Raw genomic sequence first — 14,257 nt, 5'->3', positions numbered from 1 at the left:
ACCTGGTGATTTGACAGGAGTGCCGGAGGAATATCATGATCTGCGCACGGTCTTCAGTCGGTCCAGAGCCAACTCTCTTCCTCCTCACCGGTCGTATGATTGTTGTATTGATCTCCTTCCGGGGACCACTCCTCCTCGGGGTAGACTATACTCTCTGTCGGCTCCCGAACGTAAGGCTCTCGAGGATTATCTGTCTGTTTCTCTCGACGCCGGTACCGTGGTGCCTTCTTCCTCTCCCGCCGGAGCGGGGTTTTTTTTTGTTAAGAAGAAGGACGGTACTCTGCGCCCCTGCGTGGATTATCGAGGGTTGAATGACATAACGGTTAAGAATCGTTATCCGCTTCCCCTTATGTCGTCAGCCTTCGAGATTCTGCAGGGAGCCAGGTTCTTTACTAAGTTGGACCTTCGTAACGCTTACCATCTCGTGCGCATCAGAGAGGGGGACGAGTGGAAAACGGCGTTTAACACTCCGTTAGGGCATTTTGAATACCGGGTTCTGCCGTTCGGTCTCGCTAATGCTCCAGCTGTCTTTCAGGCATTAGTTAATGATGTACTGAGAGACATGCTGAACATCTTTGTTTTCGTTTACCTTGACGATATCCTGATTTTTTTCACCGTCACTCGAGATTCATGTTCAGCACGTTCGACGTGTACTCCAGCGCCTTTTAGAGAATTGTCTCTACGTGAAGGCTGAGAAGTGCGCCTTTCATGTCTCCTCTGTCACATTTCTCGGTTCTGTTATTTCCGCTGAAGGCATTCAGATGGATCCCGCTAAGGTCCAGGCTGTCAGCGATTGGCCCGTTCCTAAGTCACGTGTCGAGTTGCAGCGCTTTCTCGGTTTCGCTAATTTCTATCGGCGTTTCATTCGTAATTTCGGTCAAGTGGCTGCTCCTCTCACAGCTCTGACTTCTGTCAAGACGTGCTTTAAGTGGTCCGGTTCCGCCCAGGGAGCTTTTGATCTCCTCAAGAAGCGTTTTACATCCGCTCCTATCCTTGTTACTCCTGACGTCACTAAACAATTTATTGTCGAGGTTGACGCTTCAGAGGTGGGCGTGGGAGCCATTCTGTCCCAGCGCTTCCAGTCTGACGATAAGGTCCATCCTTGCGCTTATTTTTCTCATCGCCTATCGCCATCGGAACGCAACTATGATGTGGGTAACCGCGAACTGCTCGCCATCCGCTTAGCCCTAGGCGAATGGCGACAGTGGTTGGAGGGGGCGACCGTCCCTTTTGTCGTTTGGACTGACCATAAGAACCTTGAGTACATCCGTTCTGCCAAACGACTTAATGCACGTCAAGCTCGTTGGGCGTTGTTTTTCGCTCGTTTCGAGTTCGTGATTTCTTATCGCCCGGGAAATAAGAACACCAAGCCTGATGCCTTATCCCGTCTCTTTAGTTCTTCTGTGGCTTCTACCGACCCCGAGGGGATTCTCCCTGAGGGGCGTGTTGTCGGGTTGACTGTCTGGGGAATTGAGAGACAGGTAAAGCAAGCACTCACTCACACTGCGTCGCCGCGCGCTTGTCCTAGTAACCTTCTGTTCGTTCCTGTCTCTACTCGTCTGGCTGTTCTTCAGTGGGCTCACTCTGCCAAGTTAGCTGGCCACCCCGGCGTTCGGGGTACGCTTGCTTCTATTCGCCAGCGGTTTTGGTGGCCTACTCAGGAGCGTGACACGCGCCGTTTCGTGGCTGCTTGTTCGGACTGCGCGCAGACTAAGTCAGGTAACTCTCCTCCTGCCGGTCGTCTCAGACCGCTTCCCATTCCTTCTCGACCATGGTCTCACATCGCCTTAGACTTTATTACCGGTCTGCCTTCGTCTGCGGGGAAGACTGTGATTCTTACGGTTGTCGATAGGTTCTCTAAGGCGGCACATTTCATTCCCCTCGCTAAGCTTCCTTCCGCTAAGGAGACGGCACAAATCATCATTGAGAATGTGTTCAGAATTCATGGCCTCCCGTTAGACGCCGTTTCAGACAGAGGCCCGCAATTCACGTCACAGTTTTGGAGGGAGTTCTGTCGTTTGATTGGTGCTTCCGTCAGTCTCTCTTCCGGGTTTCATCCCCAGTCTAACGGTCAAGCAGAAAGGGCCAATCAGTCGATTGGTCGCATATTACGCAGCCTTTCTTTTCGAAACCCTGCGTCTTGGGCAGAACAGCTCCCCTGGGCAGAATACGCTCACAACTCGCTTCCTTCGTCTGCTACCGGGCTATCTCCGTTTCAGAGTAGTCTTGGGTACCAGCCTCCTCTGTTCTCGTCCCAGCTCGCCGAGTCCAGCGTTCCCTCCGCTCAGGCTTTTGTCCAACGTTGTGAGCGCACCTGGAGGAGGGTCAGGTCTGCACTTTGCCGTTACAGGGCGCAGACTGTGAGAGCCGCCAACAAACGTAGGATTAAGAGCCCTAGGTATTGTCGCGGTCAGAGAGTGTGGCTTTCCACTCGTAACCTTCCCCTTACGACAGCTTCTCGCAAGTTGACTCCGCGGTTCATTGGTCCGTTCCGTGTCTCTCAGGTCGTCAATCCTGTCGCTGTGCGACTGCTTCTTCCGCGACATCTTCGTCGCGTCCACCCTGTCTTCCATGTCTCCTGTGTTAAGCCTTTTCTTCGCGCCCCCGTTCGTCTTCCCTCCCCCCCCCCCGTCCTTGTCGAGGGCGCACCTATTTACAAGGTACGGAAGATCATGGACATGCGTTCTCGGGGACGTGGTCACCAGTACTTAGTGGATTGGGAGGGTTACGGTCCTGAGGAGAGGAGTTGGGTTCCATCTCGGGACGTGCTGGACCGTTCGTTGATTGATGATTTCCTCCGTTGCCGCCAGGGTTCCTCGAGTGCGCCAGGAGGCGCTCGGTGAGTGGGGGGGTACTGTCATGTTTTGTCATTGATCATCATGTCTTGTCCCTGTGCTTCCCTCTGCTGGTCTTATTAGGTTCTTTCCCTCTTTCTATCCCTCTCTCTCCCCCTCCCTCTCTCCCTCTCTCGCTCTCTCTCTCTATCGTTCCGTTCCTGCTCCCAGCTGTTTCCCATTCTCCTAACTACCTCATTTACTCTTTCACACCTGTCCCCTATTTTACCCTCTGATTAGAGTCCCTATTTCTCCCTCTGTCTTCCGCTTCTGTCCTTGTCGGATTCTTGTTTGATGTTTGCTGTTCTGTGTCCTTGTTCCGCCCTGTCGTGTTTTTGCCTTCTTCAGATGCTGCGTGTGAGCAGGTGTCTATGTCAGCTACGGCCTGTGCCTTCCTGAAGCGACCTGCAGTCTGTGGTCGCGTCTCCAGTCGTTCCTCTCTACTGACGAGAGGATTTCAGTTTCCTGTTTTGGATTTACCTATGATAATTTCCAGGAGAATCATTGTTTGTTTAAGCCTGGAATAAAGACTCTGTTTCTTTAAGTCGCTTTTGGGTCCTCATTCACCAGCATAACAGATTTAAGTTCGGCTTCGATGCATATTTGATGTGGTTAAATACTATCAGCTTTTATGATGAAGACAGCACCTCTACAGATGGTATCTAATTGAGCATTGGATTCTCTCAACATGCAGAAAGAACGAAATCATATTTCTCCACTCCTGTTCCCAAGTCCAAATACTGCCTACATTTGGTGTATCATTTTAGTGCAATAAATGATTAATTCTGCAGGAGTTATTATGAAGGCTATAGTCCTATTCTCACGGGACTTGTATAACTAGAGAACCTTGCGAATGTATTTATTACCCCAGAATGTCTGTTATTCCGGTAGAACGATTCGGACGGGATTCGTTTTTTTGTCCCGTGATGCTTTCCTTTTTTTCCTATAAATTGACAGTTATGTCCAGGCGATAACACGCTGCACTGATAACTCGAGCTTGGATCCCAAGTTTCTTAACCATCTTTGGTGTAGTGTCGCAATAATATTTGAATTGAGGAAGTGTGATCATAATCATTCCGATATTTTAGCGAGCCGCAGTAGAATACGTCCTAAATGCCCCCCAGCCTTCAGACGTGAGCAAAACAGACAACTTGCACTTGATATGCGTTTTAGGCTATGGATGAGAAAGTGAACTGTGTTAAGTTGGCTGTGTTAAGTTGGCTGGATGTCCTTTGGGTGGTGGACCATTCTTGATACACATGCGGAAACTGTTGAGTGTGAAAACCCCAGCAGCTTTGCAGTTCTTGACACGCTAAAACTGTGCACCTGGCACCTACTACCATACCCTATTCAAAGGCACTTAAATCTTTTGTCTTGCCCATTCACCCTCTGAATGGCACACATACAATCCATGTCTCAGGCTGTGTTCCTAATGTTTTATGCACTGTGTATGTATGTATGTATGTATGTATGTATGTATGTATGTATGTATATATATATATATATATATATATATATCATTAGGCTGAATGTAGTTTTAGATATAGGCCTGTTGTAAATGTGTATCACACACAACTTTAAGCTACATATTCATTTGACAGAGATAATGAACTGCTCATTGATCAGCACAGCAATTGGTAAAACAAAATCATCCAATAACTTGTCTGCAGTACAAATCACATTATTGTGGGAGCACCTCCTCTAAGAATATGAACTAGGTTGTTTGACAACATAGCCGCCCCACAACAAAACCATAGTGTTAAAAAAAATGATATGGAATCGTTTTATAATAAACTCCAATGGTTCCATATTCTTAGGTACTTGAATAACAGTGTGCTGGGCTTGACTATCACGTTTTAGGTAAGACCCAGATGCAAACAGTGTCGAAGTAACAAAAGTGTGTTACTAGAACAGGGGGCAGGCAAAACAACAGGTCAAGGGCAGGCAGAGGTCAGTAATCCAGTGTGGTGGGGCAAGGTAGGCAGGCAGAATGGTAAAAACTGGGAAAACTAGAACACAGGAACTATAGAAAAGACAGGAACAAGGGAGAAAACACTGGTAGGCTTGACGAACAAAACGAACTGGCAACAGACAAACGGAGAACACATGTATAAATACACAGGGGATAATGAGGGGAGATGGGAGACACCTAGTGGGGGGTGGAGACAAGCACAAAGACAGGTGAAACAGATCAGGGTATGACACTTGACTATGGTTAAGATTTTAATAAGAATCATGTCATGTTTCTGTGTGTGTAGCAAAGACTTTCTTATATAAACCTTTATGCTTTTCTCTATAAGCTTTGTTTTTGCAGTCTGCAGCCCGTGAAGACCTGCTGATCACAGACGGCCAGTAGCACCTTAATTGGAGAGGACAGGATCATTGTAATGGCTGGAATGGAATACATGGAATGGTATCGAACACGTCAAACAAATGGCTTCCATGTGTTTGATACCATTCCATTCACTCCATTCCAGCCATTATTATGAGCCGTTCTCCCCTCTGCAGCCTCCTGTGCTGCTGATATCCGGTGTTGCTGGGGGGAGAGTGGACCTCTGAGGTCGCTGGTCACAAACCCTGGCCGCGGATCAGGACCCTGAATCAGGAGCCATCGCTCTTCCTTCCTTCCCGAGTCGAAAACCAAGACCCTACCGTGAGGGACAGAGACTCCACCACCACACAGAACACAACCAGTGGACAGGTGGACTGAACAACCTCAGTCCTGGTGGTCATCAGAGAGACAGAGGCTCCAGTCAGGGATCCAGTCTGCAGCCCAGACCCTTCTCTTCACAGACTCAGTGCAGGGATGGAGCAGGGCCAGGGGCTGATAGAGATAGACCCTCCTGTTCCTATGATACAAACACCACAGTATCCACGATGAACAGAGCAGGTCACCCTGGGCTTCAGCCTTCACAGAGAGCAGTGGGAGACCCCCCTGGTGGTACTGTGATGGAAATGCTGTGCTTTACTTATAACTAATTAATGTGTTCTATTCATGTGCTGTTCTAATAACCAATTTCTGTGTTCATGCAAGTGACTGATTGAACGAATCCTCACTTATCAGTATCTGCAATTTGGCAGTCCGCCCAGACCTTGTTTTGAGAATGAAATATATCTGTTCAGCTTAGAGAGAAGAAGCCTTGTGAGGTATTGGTCTGTCACATGTTATGAACCAGTATTGGTCGGTCACATGAATGAAACAAAACGGTAATGATTAATGAATTATGCTAAATCATGCAAATATAACTTGTGTGTATAGCCGTATATAAGACAACTGCTGGGACTGCCCCAGCAGAGCTTCTGACAGACATTCAATATGGTGCATTAAGTTTGTTGGAACCTCTCCAGCGCGCCGACAATAAACAATGATTCATTTAAGATTGACTTCGAGTGTCCCTGTGTAAGAATTTCCACAACAGTAGTCTTTTGGGAAGTCTGTCTTCTCCTTCAGGGTCTTGTCTAATGCCTGGTGACTGGGTTCATAAAAGCCTGGACCTGGGTCTAGCCTTCCTCAGTTACCTCATGGTTACCTCACCAATATAAACAGGGTCAGGATGGGCGTTCAACACGAGAGGTACCTATCCTATAACACAGCACACAATCCCAACAACACCCAAACAATGGTTAGAGATCAAGGAGGGAGCTCAAATACTAACGACCTGAGTGTGGCTCCTGCTTCTACCTCCTCTGGTGTCATTGGGTCACAACATGGGAGCATTAGGATGGATGCAGACAATACATACACCTGCCCCACATGTGGGAAGCGCTTCGCCCTAAAAATTGTCAAAAACCCCAGCCACCCCAGTCATAGACTGTTCTCTCTACTACCGCATGGCAAGCGGTACCGGAGTGCCAAGTCTAGGACAAAAAGGCTTCTCAACAGTTTTTACCCCCTAAGCCATAAGACTTCTGAACAGGTAACCAAATGCTTACCCAGACTATTTGCATTGTGTGCCCCCCCCCCCCCAAACCCTCTTTTACGCTGCTCATACTCTGTTTATCATATATGCATAGTCACTTTAACTATACATTCATGTACATACTACCTCAATTGGCCCGACCAACCAGTGCTCCCGCACATTGGCTAACCGGGCTATCTGCATTGTGTCCCACCACCTGCCAAGCCCTCTTTTTACGCTACTGCTACTCTCTGTTCATCATATATGTATAGTCACTTTAACCATACCTACATGTACATACTACCTCAATAAGCCTGACTAACCGGTGTCTGTATATAGCCTTGCTACTGTTATTTTCAAATGTCTTTTTACTGTTGTTTTATTTCTTTACCTACCTACACACACCTTTTTTCACACTATTGGTTAGAGCCTGTAAGTAAGCATTTCACTTTAAGGTCTACACCTGTTGTATTCGGCGCACGTGACAAATAAACTTTGATTTGATTTGCATGTAACAATGGTGACAGGTGTGAGCAATAATGAACAGCCTGGTGACCTCGAACACCGGAGAGGGAGTATACGTAACAGTACCCCCTCCCTGATGCATGGCTCCAGCCACAGGACGCTGATCAGAAGGGCGGTCCCAGGGACCAGGAGCGGGCTGGTTGCTTCTGCTGAGGCAGGGAACGTGTCGAGCCGGCTGAGGCGCGGGAGCCTGGCGAGCCGGCTGAGGTGCGGGAGCTTGATGAGCCGGCTGAGGCGCGGGAGCCTGACGAGCCGGCTGAGGCGCGGGAGCCTGTCAAGCTAGCTGAGGCATCCTCGGTAGACTCGGCAACGGACGCTTGTCGGGCCAAACGTCAAGACGCGGGAACCTGTCTAGCCAGCTGGGGCACGGGAACCCAAGCCAGCTTAGGTGCGGGAGCCTGACGAGCCGGCTGAGCCACAGGAGCCTGATGAGCCGGCTGAAGCATGCAAGCCTGACGAGCAAGCTGAGGCATCCCCGGTTGCTCTGGTAGGACCGACATCACCTACACAAAAAAAAAAAAACACTTCCTGATGCTTTCCTTTGGTGAGGCGTTATTCTGTAACGTGTATGCTGGGAGTCGGGAAGTAAGTACAGGGAGTGACTTTAATAATAAATAACACAGGGAACAAAACAAGAAACACAAGTAGCATACACATATTTGCATATATACACATATACACACAAACAGAAACAATAATGCCTAGGGAAAGAACTAAAGGGAGTGACCTATATAGGGAAGGTAATCAGGCAGGTGATGTAGTCCAGGTGAGTCTGATGAGCCACTGGTGCGCGTAACAATGGTGACAAGTGTGCGTAATAATGAGCAGCCTGGTGACCTCAAGTGCCGGAGAGGGAGTGTACGTAACAGAAATGCCCTGGAACAATTGAATGACATACTGAAAGAATTGCGTAAATTGGCTCTGCAAAACAGAGTTTCTTGACTATATTTTGGCAGGTCAAGGGGGCCCTTGTGCAATAACTGGAGATGAATGTTGCACTTTTGTCCCCGATTGGTACTCTAATGTTACTGATCTCACCAAATACATTGCCACTGTGGCTAAGAACAATTCCCCACAGCCCGAGTGGAAGCTTGCAACTTGGTTGAAATCTGTGATTGGGAGTCGGGGATCCCAGACTGCCCAATGGGCTGGAACATGTGTTTTTTGCTTAGTCTGTCTAATTGTATTACTAACATGTTGTAAGGCTTTTGTGCCTCCCTGGCTGAGAAGGTTTCGGCAGGCATTATGTTTAATGCTCCTCAAGAGGATGGTGAGACTGATTAGCTGCCGACACTGGACGAGCTTCTTTTCCCCCCTGTAGATAAGGACAATATGTGAGAATAGGGGATTGTTTTTGTTTGACAAGTTTAGAAGGCCCAAGCGGATTTCTTTTATGTTTTGACTAGTCTAAGGAACAGTTCGTGCAGAACAGATGTCGCTGCAATCCGATGGTGGTAAGAACTATGTAAACAATGTTTAAACATTGAGAGATTTAGTCAATCCTGAGTTTACAGATCCCTTGTGTATGCGTGTGTATTTTAGATTGTAAAACCCAGAGTGAAGGGCTTGTAAGGATGGAGTGTCTGGTGCAACGTTTTGGATTTAATTTACTGTAATATAAATATATTGATAGAACCTCCTTTGATAGAAGCTATAATCTTATGCTTACATTAATGTAATGATAATTATCCCAGAGTGATAAAAGGAGGGAATGTGAGGGAAATGTTATGTTTATGTATCAAATCAATGCTACTTTCTAATAACTAATTAGGAAGGTTCATGCAGGTGACTGACTGATCGTATATGGAGGAATCCTCATTATCACTGTTCCTCAACTTGTATACCGACTCAGGATGTGACACAGATGCAGACACGGGAGGCAGATAGTACAGTTCTCAGATGATTTATTGTAAACATGGGGCAGGCAAAGGGCAGGTAGAGGACAGGCAGGTGTTCGTGATCAGGTCTGAGTCAGGCAGTTACAGGATGGCAGGCAGGCTCGGGGTCAATGCAGGCAGAAGTCAGAACCAGGAAAACTAGGAAACAGAACTTGAAAAAAGGAAGACTGGAAAGCATGCTGTTAAGACCTGACAAGGCGAACTGGCAACAGACAAACAGAGAACACAGGTATAAATACACAGAGGATAATGGGAAAATGGGCGACACCTGGAGGGGGTGGAGACAAGCACAAAGACAGGTGAAACAGAACAGGGTGTGAGAACTTGGCAGTACGCCCAGAATATTGCTATGGGAACACGAGGTCTCTCAGTTTCAAGGTCTCAACTTGGAGAGAAAGCCTTGTGAGCTATTGGTCAGTCACATGTGCGAGCCACCGTTAGTGATGAATTAATTATGGTAAATCATGCAAATATAATTTGTCTGTGTATAGCCGTATATAAGACAACTGCTAGGACTGCCCCAACGGAGCTTCTGATAGACCTGTACGGGTTTGTTGTAACCTCTCCAGCTTGCTGATAATAAAGAGTGATTCATTTTAAGATTGGCTTCAGGTGTCCCTGGTGTTGAATTTCCACCACAACAAGATGGCTGTGGCTAGGTGAGATGGCAGAAACAGATGTGGCACTTGAATCGGAAGGCGGTGAAAAAAAAGATGGGTGGACTTTTGTCCAAAATAATGGGAAAAGGAGCAAAATTGCTGTGGAAAATGTCTAGCTCTGATCATACCCTGTCATACCTGCTACAAGTGCAGTTTTTGGAAAAACAATCTGTAGTTGGGGACTAGTGAACTACATGTAGTTCAACTAGTAATGGAACTACATTTTGCAGTAGCTTGGTGGTAGTTTAACTAAATTCAAATCTATGCAGTGTTTTAAGTAGTTAATTACTTTTTTGCCATGTAATGGTGTAGATAACTACTGGATCTACACAATATATTTTCTTAAGGGGTTAGCTTTAGTCTAGCTTAACTTCTTCCAGTGTGAAATAATTGGCATCTTGGTAAACTATATTTTCAGAGTAGCTTCCCCAATGCTGGAAACAATGTATGCCAGTCTTGGTGAATCCGTTTGAAGCGTCTAAAATGGTGGAGAAAGCTTTGGGTAAAGTGAAATCGGTGAAGATCACGAGAAATGGGCTTGTTTTGTGTGTTTCTGCTGATCAGAAAAGGTGTGTTGGGTCTCCCCCAAATTGATGAATTGAATGTGTCTTGCTTTGATCTGCGGAGCAGGGCTCCTGTCAAATGAGTCATTTCTGGAGTCTCAGAATTTTTATTTATTTAACCTTAATTTAACTAAGGACAGTCAGTTAAGAACACATTCTTATTTACAATGACCTGTGGTGTAAAGTACTTAAGTAAAAATACTTTAAAGTACTACTTAAGTAGTTTTTTGGGGTATCTGTACTTTACTATTTATATTTTGACTAGATTACTCCATACATATTCCTTGACACCCAAAAGTACTCATTGCATTTTGAATGCTAAGCAGAACAGGAAAATGGTCAAATTCACGCACTTATCAACAGAACATCCCTGGTCATCCCTACTGCCTCTGATCTGGCGGACTCACTAAACACACATTCTTTGTTTGTAAATTATGTTTGAATATTGGAGTGTGCCTCTGGCTATCCTTAAATTTATAAAACAACAAAATGGTGCATCTGGTTTGCTTAATATAAGAAATTTGAAATGGTTTATACTTTTACTTTTGATACTTAAGTATATTTTAAACCAAATACTTTTACTCAAGTAGAAGTTTACTGGGTGACTTTTACTTGAGTCATTTTCTATGAAGATATCTTTACTTTTACTCAAATTACAATTAGGTACCTTTTCCACCACTGACAATGACGGCCTACCAAAAGGCAAAAGGCCACGTGCGGGGACGGGGGCTGGGATTAAAAATAAAATATAGGACAAAACACACATCACAACAAGAGAGACACCCCAACACTACATTAAGAGAGTCCTAAGACAACAAAATAGCATGGCAGCAACACATGACAACACAGCATGGTAGCAAAACACCACATGACAACAACATGGTAGCAACACAAAACAGACACACATTATTGGGCATAGACAACAGCACAAAGGCAAGAAGGTAGAGACAACAATGCGTCAAGGGAAGCAGCCACAACTGTCAGTAAGAGTTTCCATGATTGAGTTTTTGAATGAAGAGATGGAGATAAAACTGTCCAGTTTGAGTGTTTTTTGCAGCTCATTCCAGTCACTAGCTGCGGCGAACTGAAAAGAGGAGTGACCCAGAGATGTGTGTGCTTTGGGAACCTTTGCTCTACTGAAGAATGTTCCTGGAGAACTATGCACGAAGGATGAATGATACTGGGATGTGGGATGATTTTTGTAACGTTTTTATTTTATTTTATTAGTAGTGTGTGTGGATTCATTACGTTTTTCCCTTATCCGTAATGGAATGTACTTTGTATTTTTCTTCCCGACCCCCATCCAGTTGGTGGTGGCTATACAACATTAGTTGTGGTACGCCATAAAACCTCAAAGAGGTTTTAAACGGAAGTTTTAAAACGGTAAACGGACGCGCTCCAGGACTTCACGGCCGAATCATTGCAAGGAATATTGAATGAAGATGTTCTCCCCTCCCAGGCTCCTGAGTCTGTGTAGGGATCTGAGAAGACATTTGAATCCGACTGAAGGAGTACATTTATTTTGTTGTAAATCCCTGTGAACTACCGAACTTAGTTATTATAATTTTTTTCTCCAACTGGTTATCCAAATAATAGTTTGTATTTGTATTTTATTAGGGATCCCCATTAGCTACTGCCACTCTGCCTGCCTCATTGCTACATCTCCCCAACTGGCTCGAGAGAAGCGAAGGTTGAGAAATGCATCCTCCGAAACATGATCCACGCTGTTTAAACCGGAAGTCAGCAGTATCAATGTGTCGGAGGAAACATTGTTCAACTGACGACCGAAGTTAGCTTGTAGGTGCCCGGCCCGAAGAGTCGCTAGAGTACGATGAGCCAAGGAAAACACCGCCGGCCAAACACTCTCCTAACCTGGACGGCACTGGGTCAATTGTGGGTTGCCGGATGGGGCTCCCGGTAATGGATCGAACCCCAGGATGAAGTGGCGCCTCAGCTTAGACAGCTGCGCCACTTGGGAGGAAGGTGGAGCTTGCAGTGCAGCTTTGCTAACATCAGTTTAGCTGTTTCCACTCATGAAAACTGACGATGCTAATATGGCTGTAGCCATATATAGATTTAGCATGAACTATCCCTTTAAAGTAACCAACTACTTTGCAGACAGAGTTCAGTGTGTCAAATCGGAGGGCCTGTGGCCTGTTGTCCGGACCTCTGGCAGTCTCTATGGGGGTACCACAGGGTTCAATTCTCGGGCCGATTCTTTTCTCTGTATATATATCAATGATGTCGCTCTTGCTGTGGGTGATTCCCTGATCCACCTCTATGCAGACGACACCATTCTGTATACATCTGGCCCTTCTTTGAACACTGTGTTAACTAACCTCCAAACGAGCTTCAATGCCATACAACACTCCTTCCGTGGCCTCCAACTGCTCTTAAACGCTAGTAAAACCAAATGCATGATTTTCAACCGTTTGCTGCCGGCACCTGCCTGCCCAACTAGCATCACTACCCTGGACGGTTCTGACCTAGAATATGTGGACAACTACAAATACCTAGGTGTCTGGCTAGACTGTAAACTCTCCTTCCAGACTCATATTAAACATCTCCAATCCAAAATCAAATATAGAATCGGCTTTGTATTTCGCAACAAAGCCTCCTTCACTCACGCCGCCAAACTTACCCTAGTAAAACTAGACTATCCTACCGATCCTCGACTTCGGCGATGTCATCAACAAAATAGCTTCCAATACTCTACTCAGCAAACTGGATGCAGTCTATCACAGTGCCATCCGTTTTGTCACCAAAGCCCCTTATACCACCCACCACTGCGACCTGTATGCTCTAGTCGGCTGGCCCTCGCTACATATTCGTCGCCAGACCCACTGGCTCCAGGTCATCTATAAATCTATGCTAGGTAAAGCTCCGCCTTATCTCAGCTCACTGGTCACGATAACAACACCCACCCGTAGCACGAGCTCCAGCAGGTAATCCCCAAAGCCAACACCTCCTTTGGCCGCCTTTCCTTCCAGTTCTCTGCTGCCAGTGACTGGAACTAATTGCAAAAATCGCTAAAGCTGGAGACTTATATTTCCCTCACCAACTATAAACATTAGCTATCTGAGCAGCTAACCGATCGCTGCAGCTGTACATAGTCCATCTGTAAATAGCCCACCCAATCTACCTACCTCATCCCCATATTGTTTTATTTACTTTTCTGCTCTTTTGCACACTAGTATCTCTACTTGCACATCATCATCTGCTCATTTATCACTCCAGTGTTAATCTGCTAAATTGTAATTACCTCGCTACCATGGCGTATTTATTGCCTACCTCCTCACGCCATTTGCACACACTGTATATAGACTTTATTTTTTTCTATTGTGTTATTGACTGTACACTTGTTTATTCCATGTGTAACTCTGTGTTGTTGTTTGTGTCACACTGCTTTGCTCTATCTTGGCCAGGTCGCAGTTAGCCTACCTGGTTAAATAAAGGTGAAATAAAAAAATAAAAAAAAGTAAAGTCTCCCAGTTTTCAACTCACCCAATAAGTGGCGGTAATACACCTTTTTGGTGTAGTCTGCCAATAAAAACGAAAGTAAACGGAATTCCCTGTCTCTATTGAAAAGTTTTATCATCCGGCAAATCTAATAGGAGTGACCTACTATGGAGGCATTAATATTGCTATGGAAAATCGTGAGACTGGGTGTAGTAGTGTGATTTTGCTGGATTCCAGCCTACTTGGGAATGGGCAGGAATGTAATAGTAGACCGGGTAGCCAAAGGGCTATAAACTATATATAATTTATATTCCCGCTCCACTGGGTAGAGGTGAGGACAAATGCAGTGGAGGCTGGTGGGAGGAGCTATAGGATGACAGGCTCATTGTAATGGCTGGAATGGAATAAATGGAATGTAGT

General features: G+C 45.9%; 1 protein-coding gene across 1 annotated transcript in view; it reads left to right on the top strand.

Moving 5' to 3' along the window:
* LOC120034862 (protein glass-like) overlaps window positions 1-14,257 on the top strand; it is a 467,553-nt gene that overhangs the window by 16,940 nt on the left and 436,356 nt on the right. The gene's annotated exons all lie outside the window — the stretch shown is intronic.

The sequence above is a fragment of the Salvelinus namaycush genome, chromosome 42, assembly GCF_016432855.1.
Source record: "Salvelinus namaycush isolate Seneca chromosome 42, SaNama_1.0, whole genome shotgun sequence".
Lineage (NCBI taxonomy): Eukaryota > Metazoa > Chordata > Actinopteri > Salmoniformes > Salmonidae > Salvelinus > Salvelinus namaycush.
The sequence above is the reverse complement of the archived record's forward strand: the minus strand, read 5'-3'. Positions and strand labels throughout refer to the sequence as shown.